General features: G+C 46.4%; 1 protein-coding gene across 2 annotated transcripts in view; it reads left to right on the plus strand.

Annotated features, from left to right (window-relative positions):
* chrna8 (cholinergic receptor, nicotinic, alpha 8) overlaps window positions 1-25205 on the plus strand; it is a 309073-nt gene that overhangs the window by 162767 nt on the left and 121101 nt on the right. The gene's annotated exons all lie outside the window — the stretch shown is intronic.

Genomic DNA, 25205 nt, shown 5'->3' on the forward strand with positions numbered 1-25205 from the left:
CTCTTCCACTCACCACCCAGAGTATCAGAAGGATTTCCAGGCTGATAATCAACCTGTTTGTTCCCATTCTGAACACACCTTCTAAGACCATCAAATCCCTAAGACCATAAGACATAGGAGTGGAAGTAAGGCCATTCGGCCCATCGAGTCCACTCCAAAAGTGGGACTTGAACCCAAAGCTTCTGGCCCAGAGGTTGTGACAATACCATTCCGTCACAAGAACCCCAAATTTGGATGATGTACAAGTTCTGCTTGAGGATTCTCTGATTTAATGAGGTGTAATATCCATAAATTAGCATTACATGGCAGCCTAAAACATTATATTGTATTTACACAGTGAATATGTAGAATAATATGCTCATAAAGCACAGTGTAATAGTCGTTTGGGCGCGCAGAACTTTGGTATTGTTCAAACAATACATTTTTTCAAAGCTTTTAATTTTGCACTCATCAGGACCTGAATTCTAGTGATTGTCCTGATGAGTGCAAAGTTAAAAGCTTCGACAGAATGTCTTTTTTCAGAAATACGAAAATACAGCCAGATTACCCCCAGTTGCAGGCCTGGCCGCTCGTTGTCACTGTATCCTGAATTGGGTTCTGCTTTTGTGCTGGGTCAACATTTTATTGGATTCGATGTGAAGGTATTTACCAACATTTGTATAAACTTCCAACTTGCAGTAAATCTATATGTCCAAGTTTCTTCTTGCTTGATTCACCTACTAATGGTTTCTGACGAAAATAATTCTTCCTCCACTGCCAACACATTTCCTGCTGATGAAACATATCTCCATAGCTGGAAGTGACGGTCTCTTCTGCTCTCAGTCTTCCTGACCTGATGAGAGTGTTGGGCCAAAGCCTGTACAGATCAGTTTGACAAGCTGTCCCCTGTCCGTTGGCTTCATGAACGCATTGAGATGTGAGGCCAGAGGACAGAATTGGTCCACTTTGAAAAACTTTTTTCTGCCCAAAAGCGTTGTTTCATTGGATCCCTACAGTGCAGAAGGAGGCCATTCAGCCCATCGAGTCTGCACCAACCCTCTGAAAGAGTACCCTTTGTAGGCCCAATCCCCTGCCCTATCCCCGTAACCCCACCTAACCTTTGGACACAAAGGGGCAATCCACCTAACCTGCGCATCTTTGGACTGTGGGAGGAAACCGGAGCACCCAAAGGAAACCCACGCAGGCACGGGGTGAACATGCAAACTCCACGCAGTCGGTGACCCAAGGCCTGTATCGAGCCCGGGTCCCTGGTGCTGTGAGGCAGCAGTGCTAACCACTGTGCCACTGTGCTGGCTTAAAATGTGGCTGACAGGTTGGAGACAGTGGAAGTCTCCAGTAGCAATAAAAAACGGTTACCAGTTAATATTCCACAGTCCAAAGATCTGCAGGCTAGGTGGATTGACCATGATTAATGTGTGGGGATTTGGATATAGCGCATGTAGAATGTTCATTCGGAGGGTCAGTGCAGACTTGATGAGCCAAATGGCCTCCTTTTAGACTGTAGGGATTCAATGGATAAACCTGTAAAATTGGTCCGTGTGTCACAGATGACCAAAAAAAGGTGGTGGATGGAATTGGCGAGATATCTTTAGATACTCCAGTTTAGATATTTATACATAAGTTAAGAAGGGAGAAAAGACATATGTCTCTTTACAATTGGGAATGATTTACTGGTCCCGGATTGGACAGACAGATGGCGTAAGCAGCGGAAAATGCGGATCTCCTCCGAATGTTTTGGTAGTTCAGACAAACGTTCGGATGAAGCTTATCGCCAGAGAGGAGACAGTCTCTTCTGCTCTAGTTCACTTAAACTGATGAGAGTGTTAGGCCAAAATATGTAAAGATCAGTTTGAAAAGCTGTCCGTTGTCCATTGTCTTCATGAACTAATTATGATGTTGGGCCAGAGGTTAGAATTAGTCCATTTTGAGAAAGATCAGGAGGAGATCCACGAGCCATTGGGGTTTGTTGGATGGATTTGCAGGTTGATACTATTTGGCCACCTTATGAATGACACCTTGCTTTGCCATACAGTCCTGAGGTTGAAGATGGGCCGGGATTCTCCCGTACCCGGTGGGGCGGGGGGTCCTGGCGGGACGGAGTGGCGTGAACCATTCCGGAGTCGGGCCTCCACAAAGGTGCGGACTTCTCCGCACCTTTAAGGGCTAGGCCCACACCGGAGTGGCTCCCGCTCCGCCGGCCAGCGCGAACGGCCTTTGGCGCCCCGCCAGCCAGGGCCGAAATGCCTTCGCTGGCCGGCAGAAGTCCGCGCATGCGCCGGTGCGTCAGCAGCTGCTGACGTCATACCGGCGCGCGCGCAGGGGAGGGGGTCTCTTCCGCCCCCGCCATGGTGAAGGCCATGGCGGAGTGGAAGAAAAAGAGTGCCCCCACGGCACAGGCCCGCCCACCAATCAGTGGGCCCTGGTCGTGGGCCAGCCCCCCCCCAGGACCCCGGAGCCTGCCCGCGCCGCCATTCCCACCGGTACCAGAGGTGGTTTAAACCACGGCGGCAGGAAACGCCTGTCAGCGGCGGGACTTCAGCCCATCTAACTGGAGACTTCCACTAACCCAGAACCTCTGGTCTGTCAGCAGGACACAATGTGTCACTTCAAAATGGAGATTGAATCATGTCAGTGTACCCATGCTCAAATTATCAAGTTAGCTGGATCCGGCCAAAGCAGATCTATCGGCGTGAGAGGTGACCTCACTATTCTTATGCTGGAGATTGGATTGGATTGGATTTGTTTATTGTCACGTGTACCGAGGTACAGTGAAACGTATTTTTCTGCGAGCAGCTCAAACAGATCATTAAGTACATGAAAAGAAAAGAAAAGACATAGTAGGGCAGCACAATGTAAATAAATAGACACCGGCATCGGGTGAAGCATACAGGGGTGCAGAATTAATCAGGGCAGTCCATAAGAGTGTGGTTTAGGAGTATGTTAAAAGCGGGGAAGAAGCTGTTTTTGAGTCTGTTCATGTTTTTTCTCAGACTTTTGTATCTCCTGCCCGATGGAAGGAGGTGTAGATGGAGTCAATGGATGGGAGGCAGGTTTGTGTGATGGACTGGGCTGTGTTCACGACTCTGAAGTTTCTTGCAGTCTTAGTCTGAGCAGTTGCCATACCTGTGATGCAGCCCGATAGGATGCTTTCTAAGGTGCATTTGTAAAAGTTGGTCAGGGTTAATGTGGACATGCTGAATTTCCTTAGTTTCCTGAGGAAGTATAGGCGCTGTTATGCTTTCTTGGTGGTAGCGTCGATGTGGGTGGACCGAGGCAGATCTTTGGTAATGTGCACACCTAGGAATTTGAAGCTGTCAACCATCTCCACCTCGGCCCGTTGATGCTGACAGGGGTGTGTACAGTACTTTGCTTCCTGAAGTCAATGACCAGCTCTTTAGTTTTGCTGGCATTGAGGGATAGACTGTTGTGGCACCACTTCACTAGGTTCTCTATCTCCCTCCTGTATTCTGACTCATCGTTATTCGAGATCCGGCCCACTATGGTCATGTCGTCAGCAAACTTGTAGATGGAGTTGGAACCAAATTTTGTCACACAGTCGTGTGTGTACAGGGAGTAGAGTAGGGGGCTAAGTACGCAGCCTTGCAGGGCCCTGGTATTGAGGACTATTGTGGAGGAGGTGTTGTTGTTTATTCTGACTGATTGTGGTCTGTGGGTCAGAAAGTCGTGGATCCAGTTGCAAAGACAAAGATTGGGAAAGACATACCAAGTTCCTGCCCTAATTATTACCCGGTGACCTCTACCGGGTCTTGCAGCTATCTGGACACCAGTAAAGTTCAGCTGTGATGGCAACCCACTGTTAACTAACTGGGCTTAAATGTTATTCATAGCCACAAGGCTGAGGTTGTATTAGGCTAATAGTGCCTGGCCTATACAATGTATTCCAAGAGAGATGGGGAAGGTTAAGAAAGGCTGTGTGTTTCAGTTCTTGTTGAGGAGCGTATCACCAAGAATAGAGATTATGAGTGGAATTTTCATGGGAGTTTTCCAGCAGTAAAGTAGAGGAGCCCTACTCAAGGTTTTCACTGAATCTTCAGTGGGAGACAAAGAGAACTGGGTCGCATTTCAAGTGATATATTTTTGACATTCTTCTGTCTGCTAGATGAGGCATTAACCCATTTAAAATGCTGCATTAAAATAATGGAGGGAGATATATATTATGGGCCATTAGCATCAGTCATCCTTTAATAACTATAACAGTAATTTGCAGACCGATGAATCACAAATTATGACTTGATTGTCAAATTTCTGATGACTCGTCAATTGCATTAAAAAAAATAAAAGGCTTTGAAGGATATCCAGATTTATCGTTTTATTTTCCAAAGCAGACCAATTTTTCATGAAAAATTTCCAACACTAGCTTGAGTGGATGAGAAAACTAATTTCAGGATTTGATCATCTTGGGGACACGGTGGTGCAGTGGTTAGCACCACTGCCTCATGGCGGCGAGGAACCGGGTTCGATCCCGGCCCTGGGTCACTGTCCGTGTGGAGGTTGCACATTCTCCCCGTGTCTGCGTGGATCTCAACTGCACAACCAAAGAGGTGCAGGGTAGGTGGATTAACCACGCTAAATTGCCCCTTAATTGGAACATTTTACTTTTAAAAATTTGATCCTTTCTATCAGTTTAAATGATTCGAATGGTGAAATTATTCATTCAGGAAAACAAGAAGACAATCAAATGTAAAATGACTTGAATTATGAAGGTCACATTCACACTTCTATCAGGACAAACCTCGTAGATAATAATGGTTACCTTTGAGTGATTGTACAGTCCATATTTGAGCGATTTCGGAGCAGTAATCTATATAAAAACTCCTGGTTAAGCTAACATTCAAGAGTACAACTTGCACAGCTTATAACCACCACCTGACTATTAAGTATGCACTGTGTGGTATCTACAGGACAAATATCATAATGTGTCATCTGGAAGTTAAGTGCTCAACTGAAACCAGTTTATTCCGGTTTCCTTACATACATGCATACACAATTACACGCCTCCCTCCTCAAAGAAAAAGTTACACAAAGTTAAAATTCCACACAACCTATAAACATTTCTTGCTTTTCATTCCGTTGCAAATCCAATTTAACCCTGGTATCCTGTTCCTAAGATGATACTGCCTTTCTTGACACAAACTTTCAGAACGTGGGCAAAGACCTTGACCTACTTTGGCTTGAGTTTCAGAAGACGTTTCCTCAAACAAAGACTCTTGACCTTTAATTGAATTTTCTACTGCATCAGGCTGACTCTAACTTGGAACTGAACTGGCTTTGGGAACTACTTGTGTTGATGTAATTATTGGTGCTCGATTTGTAACCCAGCTATTCAACGCATCCAACCCATTTGATTTTTCCATATGTAAAATTCCACGACTGAACATCTTGACCAAACAAATATGTGCGAGCACCACATGTTTTCACAACTCTTGGTGGTCACTTCAACCACTTGTGATGATTTTCTTTCACCTTAACCTTCTGGTTCAACTTCAGACTTATTTCTCTTACTCAACCCCTATCATGACTCTCTGCCAGGAGGATCCCTTGGTAAATCGCTGCCATGCATCTTGTAGATGCCATATACTGCTGCCACTGTGCACCAGTCTTGGATGGTGTTGAACTTCTTAAGTGTTGTTGGTACTTTATTCATTCAGGCAACCAGAGAGTATTCCATCATCATCCTGTTATGATCCCAGCTGATGTTAATGCTCGACAAGTCAGATCTCAGGCTTGATGGATCTTAACTTTTAATTTTTTTTAGAAACTGTGGAGGGAAGTTACTGAACAAATTCACAGGAGTCTGCTGTGAAGTTTTAACACAAATGATAGAACATTTATTAAAAAAGAAAAATGAACTATATTACACCAGACAAAAAGGTTGGAAAGATCTCAATTTCAACACAAGAAAATGATTCAAATCACACTATTCCTTTATTCCAGCAACAGGTTTAGAGACACGTATAAATTCGGAAAGATAAAAAAAAAATGGGCGGATTCTCCGCCTGCGGGTTGCTCCATTTTGTCTGCAGCCTGGGGGTTTTGCATTGGCATGGGGCTGCCCCACAATGGGAAACCCCATTGACCGGCCGGCATAACTGAGCATCCCACCCAAGGTTGAGGCAGAAATGTGGTGGGGCGGAGTATCCCGCCCAATAAGTATCTTATACTCTACTACTCAGAATAAGTATGAGGTACATGCAAATAAAGAGGCGACCTATGGTCAGGCACACTACACTCCAACATAATTGAAAGGTGTGACCAAATCCGATTCCATGGATTTTTCAACAGCCCACCCAGATAATTGTCACACTGTAAGCTAACCAGCCATACAGAAACTTCCTTTCTCATGGGAGTTTCCTATCTCCATATTTGAAAAACTGTCCTTGGAATTCTCTCCAAGTGTTGCTCCCATTAGGACTGCTTCAACAAAGATCCCCCCCCCCCCTTGAGTTTCGCTCTCCCCTTCCGAGAATTCTTTCTCCTGGATTTCCGAATACACTCAAGCTTAACCTTCCAAGCACACTTTCAGTTCTGCAGCCATGACAAGCAGAACACCCACTGCTCCAAAAGGCCCACAGTAAGGAGTCACCAACCTCCTACTGACTTCTCAGATCTTCGGGGCTTCTCTCAAGCCCACTTCATTTCAAGTCTGCTCCTCACAGATCTCTTTTAACTCGGAGCATTTTTTTCTGCTCCTGCCATTTATCATGACTAAATGGGCTCTATCTCTGATCCCTGCCTTTGCCCGTACTGTGACTTACATCTGGGTCATCTTTCTGTTCCACTCTCTGGTTAGGGACCTTCTCTACGGAACATCTCTGGCATGGCCCGTTGGTTCAGGTCACCTGTCCTGCAGCTTTGCACCGTTTCACTTCTTTGCTTTCTTTCTGTGCATGTGCGCAGGACAGGTCTAAAGAATATTAAAAAGACAAACTGTGAACATGCCACTCTTTCCTGGCTAGTGCCTGCATGACAGGTCTGCGCTATGTAAAAGGAAAACCCAAACTGCGCATGCGCAGCCAGTTCCCAGCTGGTTCAGATGCAGCAGTCCATTTCCCATGGGAAATCTCGTTTCCTGAACTGTGACGGCCGACTCAAAACCAAAATAACTATCGTATTTCATTACAGTCTTTACTGAATACGCAGGTCGATCTTAAAGATGAGTTTTGCTGTACATACTATGGACAACATATTCTTGTGAAAATGAAATGAAAAAAATACTGGAAACATTGAGCAAAATAGAGTTCATGGGGATTCAGCGGGGGGAAAAACAACGTCCCGTTTTGGGCATGTTTAGAGGGGTGTTTCTTGGCTGCAGCGGTGGGAATGACCCCGCTATCAAACGGGACCCTTTGTTTGGCCTCGGGGAGGAACGCCTCGCCACACTTACCTTAATTTCCTGCACTGACGAGCTCAGCTGGTGTGTAGGAAGAAATCGGGGAGCCAACTTACCTGTTAGGGGCTCCTCTAGCACCTCCTCACCCTACCTCATAAGGGCTCCCCCGGACCACAATCCTGTCATGGGCAATCTGGTAGCCAGGTACCCTGGCACTGCAGTGCCAAGGTGCCCAGGTGTCAATGGGAGTCTCAGGGTACCACACTGCCCAGAGCTCCACCACCCGGGAGCCTCCAATGGCCTGGGAAGCCGCCCCAGGTGCCGTTACGCCTGGTCCGCGCTGGGTCACTGCCTGTGCGGAGTTTGCACGTTCTCCCCGTGTCTGCGTGGGCTTCCTCCGGGGGCTCCAGTTTCCACCCACTGTCCAAAGACGTGTAGGTTAGGTGGATTGGTCATGCTAAATTGCCCTTAGCGTCCGCAAAAGGTTAGGTGGGGTTATTGGGTTACGGGGATGGGATGGAAGTGAGGGCTTAAATAGGTCGGTGCAGGCTTGATGGGCCGAATAGCCTCCTTCTGCACTGCATGTTCTATGTTTTAAACAACGCCATGGTGAAGTCTCCCAGGGGCAAGCGTTCATTCCCGGGTCTCGGGAGCATCGGGCACCAAATTATTTAAATGAGCCTAACTGCTCATTTAAATATGTAAATCTGGATCTCGCCCAGCAAGGATCTCGTCAAATCTCATGAGCCATTCCAAGTGCTGCAAATCTCGCGAGAGGCCTCATCGAATCGGGAGCCACAAAGCCGTTTGATTGCGCCCAATGTATCCGGTCAGTTGCCTTTCAGATCTGCTTTGTTGGAGGAGAAAGAAGCCTTTACCGGTCAAAAAATAACTGAGACTGAGATGTATCACTATTGATTGAATAGTTATAAACATTTCTAAATATGTTTCAATATTCAAGAAGCCAAATTATAGAGAAAACTGAGGCAAATGAAGCACTTAACTCAGAAAATAAAATCCTGTCATTTCATTTTAGCCTCAATCTCCCAGACCATGGATTCACCCTAGTTTTACAGCAAGTTATTTAGGCAAATTGAGCAAATTAAAAGTGACATATTGTTTTCTGACATTTTCCGATGGTTTATTACTGCCTGGGTGATTCTTGAGAATTAGAAGCTTGTTCCTGTGGCTCTACTATTTAAAATAGAAAAGAAGACAGTTCCTGGAATTACTGTTCCCAATTTAACTGGAGTTACAGGAACGATAGTAGAAAGCATCACATGAAATAATATGAAGAAACAATTTGCGAGTTTCACTGCTGCTATTGGGGATTCTCAACCTGACTATCAGCGACATAGATCAATGTCAGGACAAGTCAAGGATATTTTTGATTAAGTGACTAAAACGGTGTATACTTGTTAAAAGAATAGATGCTGTGGTATGAAGAGACAGAAGTCCAGCTCCTTTTCACAAACACCTTTATTTCACTTTAACAGACTGCATTAAACTCAATAATCACATCACAAGATCCAGAGTCCACCTGAAGCCCCTTTACATATCAGTGTCAATCATTGAACACTTAACATAAATGAGACAATCATTGAACACTTAACATAAATGAGACAACTAATTGCAATGTCTCTTAACCCATTACTTAACATACTAACAATTATTGTGTATTTGTATTCCCAAAAGCTTTTGATAATGATCCTTGAATAGCTGTGAAACATTGATATTATGGGGAAATTGCACCATGGGTTGTAAATCGTTTGAAATGACATGAAAACTTAAATATTGATATTACTACATTGCTCGGTGAATTGAGTAAGCAAATGGGCTCTTGGCAGTAAGTATCATTTTATGTGCCCTGTCACGCACTAGGGCCCAGTAAATCAAAAATTATGTAAGTCTTTTTTTAAAGTAGGGCACTGAGACCAGCCCAAACAAAACGCCACTTTGAAGGAGCAATGCAATCGAAAACTGTTATGATTTACTCAACTCTATCTCCAGCAAAGCCTACAGAAGTAGCCAACATCATCAAGTCAACAGTATGAAAGTCAAATTTCAAACTATACGCAGTTTGCATGTGGATTGAACTCATGACTTTGGCATCATCAACCGTACCCTCTGAGCATAGAATCATCGAATTTACAGTGCAGAAGGAGGCCATTCGACCAACCGAGTCTGTACCAGCCCTAGGAAAGAGCACTCCACTAACACGGTGCACACTAACAATCATGCAGTCATTGTGTACGCCCAAGCCTCCACCCTATCCCCATAACCCACAAACCCCACCTAATCCTTCGGACACTAAGAGACAAGTTAGCACGGCCAATCCACCTAAGCTGCACACGTTGAAATGAAAAATGAAAATTCAAATCGCTTATTGTCACAAGTAGGCTTCAACTGAAGTTACTGTGAAAAACCCCTAGTCTCCACTGTTTGGACTGTGGGAGGAAACCGGAGCACCCTTTGGAAACCCACGCAGACACTGGGAGAACGTGCAGACTCTGCACAGACAGTGACTCGAGGCCAGAATTGAACCTGGGACCCTGGAGCTGTGGAGCTCCAGTGCTAACCACTGTGCCTCCCCATTTGATTTGGAAACCACTCAGTAATCGCCATCTTAAAACAAACTTTGTGCAGAGCGGCTAAATGAGGCAAGCTGAACTCTACAGGGATGCAATTAAGTAATTTTGCTTGAAGGAGAAACACTGCTGGTTTCAGGAATTGCTGTTACATGAAGCAAAACAGGAGTGGGATTTGGGGATTGGTTTTGTTGAATCATTAGGGTTCATAAGTGTTAAGAAGTTGTATGGAAAGAAGATAGGACCCTGGGATATTGAGTTAAGGCAATACGAAGCAAAATGAGTATCTCCCTACTCATTGCATGGTGTGCTTAGTTTTGATTGCCAAACCTAATGATTCATATTGAGGCTGGAATGGTAACACTGAAAAAGACGACAATAATAATACCTCAACATGGATCTCATTATCATGAAGGCAGAGAATTAGACTTAATCATTTCAGGGAAACATAGGCTCAGGAGAGGTAGGTTTTACATTTATTACATAGTCATAGTATAACTAGTTAGAGTAGATGCCAGGAGTTTTTATTCCCAGTGAATTATCTTTCAAATAGGCTACTATTAGTAGTATCCTTTGATAGAGAGAACATTGATAGACTTGATGATTTTTATCTAATTGGTTTTAATGTCAAAATATCTGGAAAATGACAATGGGGCTAATAGTACTCAGTGTTATTTAAGTGAAAATGATATAATGTCAGGTGAGGGCAGATGTAGGATGAAGTAGGGGCCACTGTTTAAAAGTAAAAGGTCGTCAATTAAAAAGAGAAATTGGGATTTTGTTTCTTTCAAAGGGTTGTGAGAGTTTGGAATTCTCTTTCTGTAAAGGTGGTTGACGCAGAGTCTTCGAATGTCTTTAATGCAGAAATAGATAGATTCTTGCGAAGCAAGGCGGTGAAAGGTTATCAAGGGTAGGCTGGAAATTGAGGTTGAGGTTCCAATCAAATCAGCCATGATCTTATTAAAGTGAACTGGGGTGTGTTCCAGCAGTAAGTAGATGAGACAATCAGGGGTGCAAAGGAGCAGGTGGCATGGCAGATGATACCCGGATGTGAGATGCAGGTGATAATCATCATGATGACCATCTACATGAAGTTCCACTGAGAACCAGGGAAGCCATGATCAAGCTAAACACAGACAAATGCATCGTGAAAATGACAAAATGCTAGTTCTTCAGAATGGCGCACACACCTGATGAAGTCAAGCCGAGCCCTAAAGGAATCACTGCGATCTGTGGGACAGAAACTCTGAGAGGTAAGAGAGATTTGAGAAGTTTCCTTGACTTGACCTCGTAGATGAACTCCTTTATAGTGCATGTGTCAGAGCACACTGCAAACCTGTGGGAGTAGATGAAAGAAGAAGCAGAGTACCAGTGGTCAGAGTCACACAACAGGAGTTTCAACAAACTCAGAAAGGTAATATACCTGGAGGCAAATCTGTCATACAATATCAGAAAGAAACCTGTCACTCTGCAAGTCGGTGCGTCGGAAAAAGGACTGGGGACAGCCTGCCACAAGAGGAAAAGCCAATGGTATTCGCATCCAAAGCTCCAACCTCAGCTGAGACCCAATATGCCAGCATAGAATGAGCTTTGGCAGTCGTGTATGGTTGTGAGAGGTTCCATACATTTTTTAGATGAGAAAGTTCATCGCGGAGATTGATGATCATTCTCTGGAGCAGATCTATAACAAGAATCTAAGTAAAGCTCTAATAAGAATATAGAGGTTATGCTGGAATGTTCAAAGTAAAAACTTCATTCTGAAATACAAGGCAGTAAGAGAATTGCTACTAGCAGATACCCTATCTAAGTTGCCACCAAAGAAGAGATATGAGATTGGACATCTGGGTATAAAACTTCATCGCCTAATTTCTAAAATAATCATTTGTGGGTTGTGGATAGGTAAGCATTTAATGCCCATCCCTGATTGCCCTTGAGAGGGTGGTGGCCTTCTTGAACAGCTGCAATCTATTTGTTGTAGGTATACCCACAGTGCTATTAGGGAGGGAGCTCCAGGATTTTGACCCAGCGATAGCGAAGAAACAATGAAATATTCTCAAATTGGGATGGTGCATGACTTGGAGATGAACTTTCAGGTGGTGGTGTTCCCATGTATCTGCTATCCTTGTCCTTCTGGATAATAGTGGTCATTGGTGCTGTCTAAGGAGCCTTGGTGAGTTCCTGCAGTACATCTTGTAGATGTATACATGGCTGCCACAATTCGTTAATGGTAGAGGGAGTGAATGTTTGTAGATGGCGTGCCAATCAAGCAGGCTATTTTGGCCTTGGTGGTGATGAACCTCTCCGGTGTTTTTGGAGATGCACCAATCCAGGCAAGTGGATAGTATTCCATCACATTCCTTTTTTTTTATAAATTTAGATTACCCAATTATTTTTTCCAATTAAGGGGCTTTTTAGCATGGCCAATCCACCTGCTCTGCGCATTTTTGGGTTGTGGGAGCGAAACCCACGCAGACACGGGGAGAATGTGCAAACTCCACACGGACAGTGACCCAGAGCCGGGATCGAACCTGGGACCTCAGCGCCGTGAGGCGGTTGTGCTAACCACTAGGCCACCGTGCTGCCCATTCCATCACATTCCTAACTTGTGCCTTGTAGATGGTAGACAGGCATTGGGGAGTCAGGAGGTGAGTTACTCGCAGCAGGTTTCCTAGCCTCTGACCTGCTCTTATAACCACAATATTCATATGGCCAGTCCAAATTCTGGTCAATGGCAACCTTCAGGGTGTTGACAGTGGGAGATTCAGCAATGATAGCACCATTGAATGTCAAGGGGTGGTGCTTAGATTCTCTCTTGTTGGGGATATTGATTGTCTGACACGTGTGTGGCGTGAATGTTACTTGCCACGTGTCAGCCCAAGCATGGATATTGTCCAGGTCTTTCTGCATTTGGACATGGACTGCTTTAGCACCGTAAGAGTCGCAAATGCTGCTGAACATTGTGAAATCATCAGCGAGCATCCCCATTTTTGATGGAAAGGAGGCCATCGATGAAGCAGCTAATGATGGTTGGACTTAGGACATTCACCTAACACCACTAAACTGAGGTGAAATTAGAGATGCGTCCAGCAAAGACAAGGAGCTGCAGATGTTCTTTCAGCAAGATGTCGAGATAGCCTGATACGATACAGCAAACACAACCAGCAGTACTGGGTTATTAGAGGTAACATCTTATTGGAAGCTTGTGTTCTGCTAGCACCAGGGCCGGGAGAGTAGTGGGGAGCGACTTGGTAACAGGTCCGTGGATTCGGGGTGTCCCTCTCAGGATTGGCATGGCCTGGCTCAGGCCGCCATTGCTGCAATATTTGTTTTAAATGCACCCATTTGGTACAAGTTACAGGCCCCTGGCTGCTCACTCTGCTGACTGCTCACTGTGTCCTGTAAATATTCACAGAGCCTCTGGTCATTCGGGAGTCCACCCCGGCCGCCTGTCTGGAAACCTTCAGACTCCAGCTGACCCAGCATTGGGATGGGCGTGGCCAAACACAATCAGTGACACACCAGGTGCTGCCACTCCTCAGTTCACTCATCAGCAGCGCAGCCCCACTGCAGGTGAAGCAGGGCACATGTGCCATGCCCATTGGCACCCTCCCTGGCCCACTGCCCCTCTCAGGGCAGAGACCTCATCAGTCTTCTCCGCAAGACCACCGTCAAGCCCTGCCTGCCCACCGCTCCCCTGCTCCTATCCATCCTGTCCCGGGACAGGTTATCACAACATGTATGTCATACCCAGGATCCACATCATACTGCAACAAGCTCCCAGCAGATGCACAATTCTCTCCCTCACCCCAATCTGTAGGACCTGTCCACACACAAGCTGTCTGACTAATAATGACTGAGGTGCAGACCCATTATAACAATGCCCGTGCAGCAACCAGGAGCGTCATTGAGAGGTGCATCGGTGTCCTCAGAATTCTGATGCCTGGACCGCTCCAGTGGGGCTTTCCAATATAGCCCCAGGAGGGTCTCTAACCTTGTGCTGGCCTGCTGCATCCTGTATAATATCGCGTAGCAGAAGGGGACATGCTGGAGAAGGAGGAAGGATGCCAGGCCTCATCTGATGAGGAGGATGGGGAGGATGTCCAGGAAGGACCAGGCACGGAGCCTGAGCTGGCAGGGCAGGCCACCCAACGTGTGCTCCAGAGCCGCTGCACACGGGGCAAGCTCATCACCTCCAGATTTGCCTACGAGGAGGCATATCCATCAGCAGCTTCGCCACTCTGTCCCACCTCTCCATACTCTTCCCCACCCCACACCCCCTTCCAAGTGATTGCCTCTTGCATTCTCTCCTGTCCCTCTTCCCTTCGCAGCACCCCTGTCCCTCTTCCCTTCATTCCATCCCACTCGCCCAGCTCCCCCTCTCCCCTCCGAGGTCCTTGAATCACTACAGAAGTGTTGGCTCTGGGCAAACAGTATCAGCATGTCTTGTCCACGGGATGGAGGATGATGACGACTCTCTGGTGCTCTTCATCATTGGCAAAGTCTGACTCCTGCCTTCAGGATCACCTTCCACTGTCCGCTTGGGTGCTCCTGCATGCGTGCTGGCCAATCCATCTCACAGGCCCATATGTCCTTTGTGGAGGTGGAGGTAGGGGTGCAGTTATGGAAATGGTGAGCAGTGTTGGGTCACTCGATGGGTCAGCTGCCTACACATCCGGCCCTGTTGCCTGCCACCTCTGAAGGTGACTCCAGGCAGAAAGTTAAATTGTTCTGGAAGCCCTGCTCCATGCCATCCTCCGACACCCACACCACAAACCTCCCAACGCCCCCCCCCCCCCCAACCCCCTCCCCGCCCCCAACCTGGCAAATGCTATACACCCAGCCCAGCCCATCCCTCACACCATTCAGACAGAGGATTGAGACATGTAGGAATGTTGGTGAAAAGGTGTTTAATCGTGACTATCTGCAATTTTTGTGTCCTGACCCCTACCTCTCACCTATTTGCTGCACTCATGCCAACTTAACTGGTGTCTATCTTTTTTATCTTATGTGGCCCACCACTCCTGCTAGGCGCTTCCCCAGACAACAAACATATCATGGAGGCAGCCTGCTGTGTATCTCGCCCTCTGATGTGAGATACCTTTGGCGGCCGTCTTCTGAAGGGCCTGGGCCTGGATGGTACCACCCTGTTCTGCCAGCTGCCCATCAGATGCTCCAGTGTCAGTTGTGGGGGGCGGGGGGTGGATTCAGAGGCACTGAAGTGTTCCAGCACCTCCCCTGTGGGAGGCACCGACATGGCCCCCATCACTTCCTCCTCTCTCGGGGTGCTCGATGGTCCGCGGGCTGTTCCATGGGACAGAGGTGAGGCCGGAGTGAGCCCCAGAGGTTCCATCGTCGCCTTGCACTGCTCGTCCTGGCGTTCCACCCTCATCTGAACCAGGGTCTCAATGCTCTCAACCATGGAGCATTGAGACCGGGCCATGCCCCTCAACAAGTGAGTCATACTCCTCACTGCCTTGGTCATGTTCCTTTGGCACTGTGCCATGTCCCTCTGTGACTGGCCCAGGCCAATCAGCACCTGGCCAATGCTCTCGACGCCCTCAACCGTGGTCCTTTGTGAATGGGCAAAGCTCTGGAGTACCGCAGCAATTTCTGTGTGGGCCCGTGACATGCCCGCTTGTGACTGTGCTCCCCTTTCCTGAGCCTCAGCCATCTACTGCACAGGTTTATCCAAGTGTCCACAAGTTACCACAAGGTCATGCTGCAGCTGTACATAACTCTGGTGCGGCCGCACCTGGAGTACTGCGTGCAGTTCTGGTCACCACATTATAGGAAGGATGTGGAAGCTTTGGAAAGGGTTCAGAGGAGATTTACTAGGATGTTGCCTGGTATGGAGGGAAGGTCTTACGAGGAAAGGCTCAGGGACTTGAGGTTGTTTTCGTTAGAGAGGAGAAGGCTGAGAGGTGACTTAATAGAGACATATAAGATAGTCAGAGGGTTAGATAGGGTGGACAGTGAAAGTCTCTTTCCTCGGATGGTAATGGCCAACACGAGGGGACATAGCTTTAAATTGAGGGGTGGTAGATATAGGACAGATGTCAGAGGCAGTTTCTTTACTCAGAGAGTAGTAGGGGTGTGGAACGCCCTGCCTGCAACAGTAGTAGACTCGCCAACGTTAAGGGCATTTAAGTGGTCACTGGATAGACATATGGATGAAAATGGATTAATGTAGGTCAGATAGGCTTCAGATGGTTTCACAGGTCGGCGCAACATTGAGGGCCGAAGGGCCCGTACTGCGCTGTAATGTTCTATGTTCTATGTTGGATGCCTTGATCCATGGCTGTGACGTTTTGACCTAAGGCTTCCATCATATACACCACCCGTTCAGTGTTGGCCTGCGTACCATGTACATTGTCGGCAGCTTCTCCTGCAACTGCAGGCGCTGGAAAGTTGCTGACACCCCCTCCTGTAAATCCTGGCTCTGTGTCTGCAACGGTGCCAGTGATGGGATCATACTTTCCAGAAGCGCGATACCTGTCCGGACTATAACTGTTTCCTGGGATCGGGCAGCATTCGACTGTCCGCTCCCTTGAGAGTCCCTTCCTCCATCTGATGTGCTGCAGCGTGTGTGACTTGTGCACCAGGAGGTGGCCCAGGGGCCTCATCACTAAAATGCCCCACCGAGGTGATCGTCTCCGCGACGGTGGGGGGTGCAGGTGACAGCAGTGACGAGAAGTCGGTGTCTTGCCCAGACCGGTGCTCCAGGGTGTCCTGGGGATGTGGCTGTGGGGAGAGGTACCCCAAGTGGGCTGGCCTGGCCTGATGACGATCTGCAAAAGACAAGATAAATGGTGAAATATTGGGAAGGAGTGGTCTGGAGGAGAGGGATGATTCACTTGCTATTCGGATATCACTCCCCATTGGGAGCTCACTTGGATATTGCATGCCGATCTCCAACTCAGAGACAGTCCTCTCCTGCACCTCCTGGCTAACTCCAACACCCTCTACTCGGTGGGGGTGAGAGCCAATGGGTCCGAGACACCCCCTCTGGTCTTCCACTCTCATCTATTATGGGCTGCCTTTTCCAAAGAGGACACATAATAATAATAATCTTTATTGTCACGAGTAGGCTTACATAAACACTGCAATGAAGTTACTGTGAAAATCCCCTAGTCGCCACATTCCGGCATCTATGCGGGAACACAGGGAGAATTGGGAATGTCCAATTCACCTAACAGCATATGTCTTTTGGGACTTGTGGAAGGAAACCAGATCACCCAGAGGAAACGCACGCAGACACAGGCAGTGACCCAAGCCAGGAATCAGGACCCTGGCGCTGAGAAGCCACACTGCTAACCACTGTGCTACCGTGCTGCCATATAAAGGACATAGTGAGACGCATGGAGGCGAGTTTCATGGGGAGGTCTGGAGCTGGTGGCATGTATGCGCAAGGCACCTGGCCAAGAAGGAGAATACAAGTGTTGGGGTCTGGTGCAGCGTGGGATGTGAAAGAGGTACAGGCAGGCGGGTTTTGCTTGGCCTCTATGGGAGTGAGGGCATGATATGAGGAGTGAGGGATAGGAGTGATACCAGGGTAACAGAGGTGGTGACTGACCTGAGCTACCCGAAGGAAGTCATTCGTCTTCTTTCGACACTGTGTGTCAATTCGCCTGGTGAGGCTGGCAGTGCTCACCATCTTTGCCACCTCCGCCCAGGCCCGGCAGGCTGGAGCCTCCTGCCCAGCCTGGGAAAGTGTGTGTCTCACCTCTCCTCCATCATATCCAACAGTCGATCAAGCTCTGACACTGTGAATCTCGGGGCAGCTCTCCTTTGTGCCATCTTCGTGGCCGGAATGAGAGTGTGTGGGAATCGTGTGCCCATAAGCAGCTCCAGCTTGTCAAGCTCTCCAGCATCAATTCCGGCCCCAGTGAACCCAACATGGGCCGGAATTAGTGTTGCCCCAGCTTCATGTGGGCAGAGTGCTGGCCCATGAGCATGTCCTGAATTTCTCCACAAACAGTGCCCTCAATGGGAACGCGAACACACACAATTCAGTCCCGGGGTCAATAGTCTCCAAACAGAGAATTCTGACCAACAGTAACAACATCACCAGCAAATGGCACAATATTAGTAGCAGCAAGCATGACTCCTGCAACCTCAGGGGCAAAACACACAACATCGCCTGTGCAACATATGAAGAGGTGGCCTTTATTTCCAAAGGTCATTGACAATCTTCTTTTGTTTAGAAAAATCAATGACTGGAACAGCTACAGGCGCGTGACTTTTTAAAGAGAGAGGAATGTCATGTATTGCTGTAATATGTGCAAATATCTGTAAAGAACGAGGAATAAATTAACTGGGGACCAATTGTTATGTGTTAGTATTCCGGGGGGCACCTATCACAGTCGCACTGGAGAGTCATGAGATGAAAAACAACCTTCTCAAACTGGTCCTTCTTTTGTGGATGGCAGAATGGTAAATAGTACATTAATATAATGATTGATATAAATTAAATATTAAACTTAAACATAAAGAACTCTCACCTTTCCAAATTTAACGTGTGATTATTACCGACATGTGGGATCCAAAAGGCTACGAGAACACATAACAATCACCATCTTTCTACACTTCAAAAGTTTCGCCAGACCCGTCACGGTGGGACCCGCCGCAATCGACGGGCCAGCCGACCTTCGGACGGGCTGGAAAATCCTGGCTTTTTTGTTAACGTCGCAAAAAAATCAGTTACATTTTAAAGCGAATGGAGTGTCAACTCGTATTACTGTGACCTGTAGTCTGAGGAAATATTTCAAGTCCCTCTTTTTCATGATGGCTTTTGTACAGGGCATCTTTTGTTTGCGCAAATTTGAGTAAGTTTGTCAGGCTGTGATGGGTGTACAATGTTGAACCAAAGCATTGTTCAACCTCTTTCGACAGTTCACACCAACATGTATCGGGTAAGGACGGGACACTTGACAACTGAGTACCCAGAAAATACTTTATATATATATGTGATCAATCCCTACAGAGCAAAGAATTGTTTTGGGTTTCTCTCTCTCTTTCCAGCTCTCCAGCTAACACTGGAAAAACATCCTTATATATCCTTGTCGCCTACTTCAAAGATGCAGTTAATACGTAACGCTTCATAATTTGTTTGTTATCCAACTCACTTAGAGATAAAATATGGGCAGTTTATTTAACTAAATGGTGCCAGACATCCACTTGGAACTGTTGGGTTTATTGATCCACCTGCCTAAGTTTCTTACACTAACCACTAAAAGTTACATATTAATCTCTCATGGTCAACGTTGCTCCAGTTAGTGTTTCCTTGCATGAGTATCCCTTGTAAATGATAATTGGACCTCTATAGAAAAAGAGAACTTATCCTCCCCGCTGGCTCATAGATACCCCACCGCTACCCTGTAATCTTTGGGGGCAGCACGGTAGAATTGTGGATAGCACAATTGCTTCACAGCTCCAGGGTCCCAGGTTCGAGTCTTGCTTGGGTCACTGTCTGTGCGGAGTCTGCACATCCTCCCCGTGTGTGCGTGGGTTTCCTCCGGGTGCTCCGGTTTCCACCCACAGTCCAAAGATGTGCAGGTTAGGTGGATTGGCCATGATGAATTGCCCTTAGTGTCCAAAATTGCCCTTAGTGTTGGGTGGGGTTACTGGGTTATGGGGATAGGGTGGAGGTGTTAACCTTGGGTAGGATGCTCTTTCCAGGAGCCGGTGCAGATTCGATGGGCCGAATGACCTCCTTCTGCACTGTAAATTCTATGAAATCTATGAAATATAAGACCCTTTGACATGGCGCACATTCAGCATATGTAAAAGAAAGCACAGGACGCAACTTGTAACTTCTGAACCACACATGGTACTGCATCAGACAGAGCCTAATGGAATGGGCAAAGAAACTGGGAGAACTGAGATGAAAATGAAATGAAACATGTCTCTTTGAATGCCTCTTTCTTTCATCCAGTGTAAATTAAAACAACACCTCAATGATACAGCTGCCTTGAGAAATATAAATATTCAACACAAGGAACAACTGCTTGAATGTGCCTTTGAAGAGATGTTTCTCTGAGCCTGTAGCTTATGAGATCTCTTGTGCTTCGTCAGATTATAGCGCTCGATCAAGAGACAGAAGGTATTGTGCAGTAAATCTTATCCTTGGAGAAGGACAAATTGGCTGTAATTCAGATTTTCAATTCTTCATTAAATGTGACATGACTACTCTTTTCACTGTCAAACAAAGTCAAGGGAATGGTAGCATAGTCTTTATGGGTCAGCAGTCTCTTGGCTCTATGTTAATGGTGCATGAACAGGCATTCAAATTTCACCAGGGCAGATGGGGCATTTAAATCCTATTGAAAGTAAATCTGAAATTAAAAGCTATTATCAGTAATAATGAACCATTAGATTGTCGTCAAAATATATTCATTAATATATTGGAGGGAAGGAAATCTGCCACCCTGACCTGATCTGGTCTGTACGTGACTCCAGACCTACGTCAATGTGTTTGACTCACAAATGCCTTTGAAATTTCCTAGCGAGCCACTCAATTCAGGATAATTATAGATGGGCAATAAATGCAGGCATTGCCAGTGACACCCACATACTGATTGAATAAAACATAGTGGGCATGATTTAACGTGAAAAAAAATCAGATCCGCTTTTGAGGGTATTTAGCGCGGTTTTCTCAACGGCTGCAGTTCCAAGACACATCCCGCTATTCAACAGCACTCTGCCATTTTTTTTTTGACCTGACATAATTTCCTGCTTCGGGGCACCCTTTCAAAATGGCGGCCCGATCTCTGAGGAGCCTGTCTCGCTGGCAAATTCAGCTCCCATTGCTGAAAACGTTTCTAAGTGACTGTTGGACCAGTGAGAAAGTCCCTAAGGCCCAAAACAAGTGTGGGTTGAATACGGGTATGGATCACACCCAAAAAGCCGATGAGAAACCCTCCAAATTTGCCCAAAATTATACTGCGAAATCTTTTGGTTGAATCCCGCTTATCATAATGATTCAAATGTTCACTATTCTTTTACACCAGCTGTATCTTTACAGACACATACTCAGAAAGATTAAACAATTTCCAATTTTCATTTGATACTCTAATATTCACAATTAGTATGCAGTGTACTGAATTAACAAGCGAACACTCCAAGGTAAATGGCTGTTGCGACCAAAGCAGATTCCATGGATTACTCAACAATCTCCCAGATGTATATCACACCCTCTGCCAACCGTACTCACTGGTAAGTGTTAGGATCAGTCAGAAAACTGGTGTATTTCACCCGAGAGAAACAGATATGACGATTTCTTAAAGGTACATTTCTTAAACACCCATTTCTTAAAGGGTACTCTCACATGACACCCCTAACTTGTGTCCTGCTCCTTTAGACATCTTTCTCTGTGTAATGATGCTTTGGTTCAGATCTGCCAACTTGACTTGCACGCCATTTCACTTCTTTGCTTCTGCACAGGCGTGCAAAAGGTCACAAACGGCACATATGCGGCCATTTCCCAGCCAGCACAAAAGGCCCAAGGCTTACTCTGAAGTAAAGTTCCCAGCCTCTGACTTTAAACCAAGTTTAAGTATTTACGTTTTGTAACACTATTTTTCCCTTATCGTTTCATACTCCTTCTTAAGAAAAATGTATCCCTTTTGAAATAATATTGGCCAAGAAATTGTTGTGATGTCAAAACTGGCAGTGCTTGTCAGTGTATATCTCCCTCACTTGATAAAACTGACAGGAAATTCTGCACACATGGAGAATCAGATGCGGAAAAGCATCTTGGAACTGCAGCCGTTGAGAAAACCGCGCTAAACACCCTCAAAAGCGGATCTGATTTTTTTTTTCACGTTAAATCATGCCCACTATGTTTTATTCAATCACAGTATGTGGGTGTCATTGGCAATGCCTGCATTTATTGCCCATCTATAATTATCCTGAATTGAGTGGCTCGCCAGGAAATTTCAAAGGCATTTGTGTGTCAAACACATTTTTCTGTCGGTGGTACCTGCTCCTACACAGTCTGTGTTGCTCCTTCATAGATGAACTCAGCAGAAAATCAGTTTTTTGACGTATACTTCAACGTTTTACACAATATTCAGACCGGAAAAAAACAGTGAAAAAGTTAAGTCTTGTTGAGTGAGGTCTAACTGAGTTTTAATTGGCGTAATAAATGATAATCACCAATAAACCAGCATCCTCGCACTGGAAAGCTACGTTTACATTTTTGAATTGTTATTCCATCCATTCTGTGATCAAAATACCACATAGACTTTTTAAATAATAGTTTGGTTTTACGTTTATTCATAATATTTCAGTTTCAACCTTCATCTCATTTAGATTAAGATTTATTGTCACGTGTACCGAGGTACAGTGAAAAGCCCTGTTCTGTGGACAATCCAGGCAGATCATTCCATACGTGAAAAACATAGGACATTCGATAAATACACAATCTAAATATGTACACATAGACATCAGGTGAAGCATACATATATATGCTTCAATCTTTATTTGGGTTTCTGTAAAATGATTAAAAAGTGAATGGTAATCAGTTCTTTTTACTTCCTGATTTGCTGCCTGTGCAGATTCTTCAGTCTGATTGGCTACTCAATCGGCTTGATAACTTGACTGTTGTTTCACACCAAAGGTCCTCCACAGATCGGGCAAGAATAAAATTGACATCAAATCGGGAAAATCAACACCATAGAGTTTGCCAAAGCCATATTGAATAGAAACACTAACTGGGCAAGCAAGGGAGGTTTTTGAGTGTTCGATACTGCAGTTCCTTAACTAATTAAATACTAGCAGTATCCCTACAATCAGCTGGTGCCTTTAAATCTTGGTTAAGTCAACCTATGCCAAAGTTCTTGAGCCTTAGGTACATGGGAGTATGTCCATCTGAGGAAAAGTTTGCATTCCAGTTTGGACAAAATTAAATTTGCCATGCGCTTCGGGATCCCGACATCAGGACCAAATGGATTACCGAACCTGCACTTGCCAGCAGCTGGCACAGGATACTCCCCGAGGTTGCCACCTAATCAGCCATCTTTGCACTCACCTTCCAATTCATGGTGACCAGCATCTCTGAAGCCCTACCAACTCCTGGGCACTGTTAAACCAGGTAAGAGATTGAGCAGGTGCCTCGACATGGAGTGAAAGGGGGGTTAGCAGAACGCAAAGAGCCAAGTAGATAGGAGGGAGGTTTTTTGGTACAATGGGCAGACTCCCTGCCTCTGCGCCAGCAGCCCTGGGTATGAGTGCTACCACAGGACCTGATGGCCAAGTAATGTGTGTACAGAATGCGCCAGACAGGTCCTGCAAATCACACATATCAAAGGCAGACAGTGAGAGTGGGAGAGATTCCTGCTCAGCCATGTTATGGAAGGAGCATTTTAGCCTCTACCATCCCTAACCATAGCTCCAGGCGACAGCATGCGTGTAAAAATGCACGTTGCCACAGCAACTCAGACTCTGAGTGATCTGGAAGACACCAAAGTAGGTAGGCCCCTCTGATTGGTGGACAGATCCCTCTGTATAGCCCCTTGGGGCCATGGGCACCATCTTTCCTTCCCACAGCCTTCTCTTTCTGCCACTGAATCTCTGCCGCCAATGGTCTCCTGGGCTGCCACAGGGAGGGTCCTTTTGGAAGTTGGCAGAGTCCACAAATCGCAGGGGGCCACTGCGCTGCTGAAATGAAATTACCCTGATTGGGACCTTAATATGTGAATCGACTGCCCACCGCCTTACAGCTGGCAGTCGATCCACATCCACAATCAGGAAGAATGAACACCAACACCTCCTCCACAATAGTCCTCCATACCGGTGCCCCGCAAGGCTGCGTACCTAGTCCCCTACTCTACTCCCTGTACACACACGACTGTGTGGCAAAACTTGGTTCCAGCTCTATCGACAAGTTTGCTGACGATACGACCATAGTGGGCCGGATCTCGAATAACGATGAGTCAGAATACAGGAGGGAGATAGAGGCCCTGGTGGAGTGGTGTAACGACAACAATCTCTCCCTCAATGCCAGCAAAACTAAAGAGCTGGTCATTGACTTCAGGAAGCAAAGTACTGTACACCCCTGTCAGGATCAACGGGGCCGAGGTGGAGATGGTTAGCAGCTTCAAATTCCTAGGGGTGCACATCACCAAAAATCTGTCCTGGTCCACTCACGTCGACGCTATCACCAAGAAAGCACAACAGCGCCTATACTTCCTCAGGAAACTAAGGAAATTTGGCATGTCCACACTAACCCTTACCAACTTTTACAGATGTACCATAGAAAGCATCCTATCTGGCTGCATCACAGCCTGGTATGGTAACTGCTCGGCCCTGGACCGCAGGGAACTTCAGAGAGTCGTGAATACCGCCCAGTCCATCACACGAACCTGCCTCCCATCCATGGACTCCATCTACACCTCCCGCTGCCTGGGGAAAGCGGGCAGCATAATCAAGGATCCCTCCCACCCGGCTTACTCACTTTTCCAACTTCTTCCATCGAGCAGGAGATACAGAAGTCTGAGAACACGCACGAACAGAATCAAAAACATTCTTCCCCACTGTCACCAGACTCCTAAATGACCCACTTATTGACTGACCTCATTAACACTACACCCTGTATGCTTCAACCGATGCCAGTGCTTATGTAGTTACATTGTATATGTTGTATTTTCTTGAATTTTGTTTAATTCCCTTTTCTTCCCGTGTACTGAATGATCTGTTGAGCTGCTTGCAGAAAAATACTTTTCACTGTACCTCGGTACACGTGACAATAAACAAATCCAATCCAAACCACATTCCCTGGCTGTGAGAATGCATTCAGGAGCCATCCTGCCATGGCTCTCGGCTATTTTCCCAGGTCCCTGACCCCACTCCTGCCACCCCCGGGGCGAGGAAAAACCTGCCCAGTCGCTCGACAAAATCTAAAGATTCTCTAACTTCTTCCGCCAAAATACTGGTTGACTCCCACTGGCGCCACCCGAATGGAAATCGATCAGAACGCATCGCCTGGCCATCGAAGGGCCAATTTTCAGCCTATTGGAAGTATGGGCTGAATTTTACAGGCCCCCAGGAGGCAGGGAAGGAAACGGAGGGGGATCACTGATAGTACAATTGTGGCGAGCCCTGTCAGATCTGGTCTCTAACCATGTCCAGCTGTCGGAGAATTTTACTGACAGTGGAAATGGAATCTGACAGGCTGCCCACTTCACTATTTGCATTTGTAAAGGCCACAAAGAGAGGACGTTTTTTTGCCATGCCATTTTGCCAACTGCAGCTCAATCTGCCGTGTG

Source organism: Scyliorhinus canicula, chromosome 8 (assembly GCF_902713615.1).
Source record: "Scyliorhinus canicula chromosome 8, sScyCan1.1, whole genome shotgun sequence".
Lineage (NCBI taxonomy): Eukaryota > Metazoa > Chordata > Chondrichthyes > Carcharhiniformes > Scyliorhinidae > Scyliorhinus > Scyliorhinus canicula.